This window comes from Myotis davidii, unplaced genomic scaffold (assembly GCF_000327345.1).
Source record: "Myotis davidii unplaced genomic scaffold, ASM32734v1 scaffold821, whole genome shotgun sequence".
Taxonomy (NCBI): domain Eukaryota; kingdom Metazoa; phylum Chordata; class Mammalia; order Chiroptera; family Vespertilionidae; genus Myotis; species Myotis davidii.
In genome coordinates, this window is record NW_006295269.1 from 3,500,832 (window position 1) to 3,505,539 (window position 4,708).

A 4,708-nucleotide genomic window follows, 5' to 3' on the forward strand; every position below is an offset into this window, starting at 1 on the left:
TTTTTTTTTTTTTAATTCCACAGTCATGAATTTTTTATCACTCTGCTATCTTCTAAACTAAGTAATCATTTCTCAGAGGCATGTTGTGATCTGATAGAATCAGTCTCTCTGGCCGAACTGAAAATCAGAAGGAATTGTCTTCAGCCAGAATGAGTGTCACATGCAAGCCCTGTGCGTCCACCATAGAGCAAGCCGTAATTTACAATATTGCGTCGCCGCCTCGGATCCCGTGGTGGCATTTGAGATACAGTGTTGATGAATATGCATATACAGGTGGTGTATGCATTTATGGATGAGCACACACCTTTTCACAGGCGCCGAAACTTTGACAGTCTTATCTGCACCCATACGGACCTTAGACTGCAAAGGCTCAGCTACGCTACATAATGTCCAATTTCTCAAACAACACCTTCTGCCGCACTTCATCTTGCCAGATTAATCAATTTGAACATCATCCTCACTCAGCCAGTGATAGGGAAGCATTTTCTACACAGGAATACAGTGAGGTGTATGCTATTCTCTTAGGTAGAGAGAGCTTCGGAACCAAGTTTGTTTCTTTATCTTTTTTTTTTAATTTCCCATTGTCAAATCATACACTTCAAGTATTCCAACTATAGATTTAAAACCTGCTAGTGACCTCCCATCGTGGCTTTTTACTCATGGAAATTAGTACTCTTTCAAGAGACTGTAATTTTAGAAAGCAAAAATATGCATTATATGTGTGTGTATAGAGACATAGTACAAGCTAATTTATGGGTTTTTAAGAGAGAGGTGTCTTTAAGAAGGGTTTTAGGACTATAATAGACAAATGGTGACAACCATAATTAAGTGCAAAGTAGGAAAACATTATTTTCAACAGCATGGTGCTTTTGCGGCCCCAGTCTGGGATTCAGATGGACCATCCACTTTCTAATTGTCTCACTGCCCACTGTTTACTTTTGTATACAACAGATTTAGCTCATTGTCTCCAGAACTATCAGTGTAACATAGATTCATTCTCTTCAGCAGTTAAATAGCAACACCCCTCCTGGGAATCCTGAATGAATGCATTTTGGGGTCTTTGCAAAATACCCTGAAAATTATAGAAAGACAAAGCAGAGGTGACCGTGGCGCGCACTGACTGCTTGTGAATTTCAGCTAAAATGCAGCAACAATCAAAATGTCACAGTTGTCCAGTGCCTCTTGCTCGTTTCATCACCCACTTGATCTTGGCACTCAGAAAGATTACTGTGACTTGACCTTTACAGGGTTTTCTTTCTTTTAAATTTAACTTTCTTTCATTCTCAGCATTACTTTCAAGGTCCCTACATATCGCTCCATAGCTGACTCTCTATGTTGGTAGGTGCTTTCCCCCAAATAATGCATGCAGCCTTACCTAGTTCCCTAGAGAAGACTGAATAGGTTACAAATCTGCTTTCTGAATCTTAAATCCTTAGAAGAGGCTTCTTACCTGAGAAATCCAGCCAGGAGCAGAGCTCTCTGTTAGTGTTCATTGGAAAGCTCTACCACTTTCTAAAACCCATCTGTGCCACGATTCAAGATATTTTTAAAGAGAGCTTCCAATAGTCTTCTTTATCAGGATTTTTTAAAGAATGTTTCTTCTCTTCTGATGCTATTTCCACAATAAAGGAGACATCGGGTTCATTCAGACTGTATTGTCAAAAGAGGAGCCAAGGTTTGAAGGCTGGAAACCTTGTCATTTTCACCTTTAAATCATCTCCTGCCGTCACCTCTGCCTGACGAGACCTTTGAAGTGATGGTGAGATAATGTGCAGTTTCCTGATGAGAATCAGTTTATAATTAATGACGGACCATCCCCTCTCCGGTGCATTCAGGGCAGAGTAGGCAGCAAAATGTAGGAGCTGGGCTGCTACACGGTGCTGTAAGTAGCAGGAGTCTGTTTCAATACATCCCTCCTCTGTAAAGTATCACATGTCTTAAAGTGACATTACCTCTATTACAGCTACAGTGGGTTGTACTACCTGCCCACTGACTCTTCCACAACTCGAGCAGCACTGTAACACTGTAGTGCCTGGTACATTAGGTTAGAGATTGTATCAATAACACTCATTTGCCAAAAGAATAAAGAAGGAAGGAGAAACAAAAGCAAAAAGCATTCTGCAAAATATTGATAACGTTAATGGGTATTAGACTTCTAAAGTAAATGGGAAAGTGAAATATGAGCCATTTCTAACCCCTTAATGTTCTTATAACCAATAAGTTAACAAAAAATGTTGGTAAGTTCATATACATTCAAGTCTCTCAAATGTTTTGACAGCTAAATCTGGGAATATGGCATATCTGGAATACAATATAATGTTTATCTGCATAAGCCCAATAAAAACCTTCTGAGTTTTTTTTAACGTGTTTAATAAATAGAAATATGTCATTTCCTGTATTGAAGTTTGGGTTTTGACAAATAAATATGCCGAAAGCGCTATTTTTAAATGTCCCTCCTTCTCAAATAAAATGCTGAGATGGGAAGAGGAAATACTCAAAAGTTTAATATTGTGTTCTAGTGCTAAGGTTTGAACACTTTCTTTGGAAATCTAGTGTGTTTGGATTGTACCTAAATATCAACAATGTAAGGTCACTTATAGACAGCATTGCACCAGCAATGATTCTCAGAAATACTCATTCAATTCTTTCACAAATCTCTTATAAAGCACCTAGTATGTGCAGATGCATGGGGACAAGGCAGAAAACACGATTGACGTGATCTCCATGGTCAAAGATTCTACTATCTAGTCTTTTGTGTTGTTTTGAAAATCTAGTTAATTCTTATAATTTTCCTCCTCAAAAACCTTTTGAAATGCTTAAGAATAGTCTCTTGCCTTTTTGCAGGCATTATAAAGAAGGTTTGCTGCTGTGATGAATATCTGGAAGCCATTGTCTCTTCCCGTTTTACAAACAATGAGAGAGTGTGGGGACCTCCAGGCTCATCAGTCTTTCCCCCTGGTCTTTCTCATTGCACCATGCACGCATAATAGCTCTTTGTAACTTAACAACTGTTTAGTGAATCAGACCAACAAACAAATTCAAGATAACAGTGACTACTCATCTTACAGTTAAAAATAAGTCAAACACCAGAGTTCTACTTGGTATTGTATGTGTCCTTTCTGTGGTTCATTATTGTTGTATTGGTGAATATATATAGAAAGTTGACACAGACTGGGCAATATCAAGACTAAAATAATAATAACATCAGTGGCAGCAGCTAATGTTTGTTAAGCCTTCACCATGTGCTGGTTCTACTCCATAGTATGTTTCCTGTAAGGTGTAATTTAATCCTTTTCACTGACCTCAGAACATATTGCTATTATCAGAGAGGACAGAGAGATTAAGAAATTTGCTGAAGGTAATAGAGCGAGTAAGTGATAGAGAAGATTGCAAACCCCAGTGATTAGCTTAGGAGCCCATCTATTAAATACTGGGATAAAACAATTTCTGGGAAAAACAAACTACATGAAGTTAATTATTACATTATACACTGAGTGGCCAGATTATTATGACCGGCTAGATTATTATGACCACCCCATCAATACAATGAAGTGAATTAGTTATGCAAATAATAATAATAATAAAACCTTGAGAGTATTTGCTTAGGAAGTTTTCAATATTCAGTATTTTTGGAAGTGTCAATGAAGTACTGATGGGGTGGTCATAATAATCTGGCTGGTCATAATAATCTTGCCATTCAATGTACATTAACATTAAAACACTCTCAAAAAATTACTCACTTTTTTAAGAGGCAAATATTGAGTCCCTTCCAGGGATTTGGAAAATAGCAGTGTGGAGACTGGTCTTAGCCCTATGATTGCTCTTGTTTTTGTTCTTGCTATGCGACTGAATTAAAATGAAAAGGAAGTTCATATTTGCTAATAAAGGCTACCATTTTGAAAATCTGTAACCATCCTTTTCTTCATTTCTATGGATTTAATTAAGGCTCAATATAGTTCCTTATCTAGAATTCAACTCATTTTAACAAACTTGAAACATGTTCTATGGATTCTGTTCAAGCCACTCAAATAGGAATTGTTGATAATTAAAATTTTTTAAAAAATTAAAAAGGTTGGAAGAAAGACTTGCCCTTTAAGGTTAAAGTGAATTTCTATCTATGTATGTAATGAAACAAGAATATCAACACTTCCATTGTTTTCTATCAAATACATTGTAGTTGATTATATTGTAGCCAATTATCATTTATCCTAATAATAAAAACATCCATACACATTGATATTTAAGACAATTTAGTCCATTCTCCCAACTAAAAGTGAACATCTCAAAGAAGTGTGGGCCTTTCTACCTTTGCAACTGTAAGCTTGCACTTCCTGATCCTTCATGGTTGGGTGGACTGTAAACTTTCAGCCAATGAGGCACCGCTTTAAAGTTGGAACATTTAAAGGTTGAAGCACCTCTCCCTCCCCAGATCTCTCTTTGCACTCTCAGCCTGGATCCATGCCTGGCTACAAAGAGGAGAGGCCTCCCGTTTCCCATACCAACCCATAATGCACGTACATAATGAACAGGCAATAGTTTGTTCTTTAAGCAATTGAGACTTGGGGGCTATTTGTTATGACAGCATATCCAAATCTATCCTGACTGATGAAGATTTTAGCCAGTATTATTCATATAACATTTTTTATTAAACAATTTTTATGTCCTAGCCACTGTTCTAAGCACTGAGGAGATAGCAGTGTCTACATCT

General features: G+C 37.3%; 1 protein-coding gene across 1 annotated transcript in view; it reads right to left on the bottom strand.

The window, feature by feature from the left end:
- The window catches only part of FAM19A1 (family with sequence similarity 19 (chemokine (C-C motif)-like), member A1), a 530,041-nt gene extending 528,126 nt beyond the window's left edge, over positions 1-1,915 (bottom strand). Inside the window, exon 1 of the mRNA XM_006769946.2 lies at positions 1,451-1,915. The gene's annotated coding sequence lies outside the window, so the exon portion shown is untranslated. The remainder of the gene's footprint in view (positions 1-1,450) is intronic.
- Positions 1,916-4,708: the final 2,793 nt, after the last annotated feature.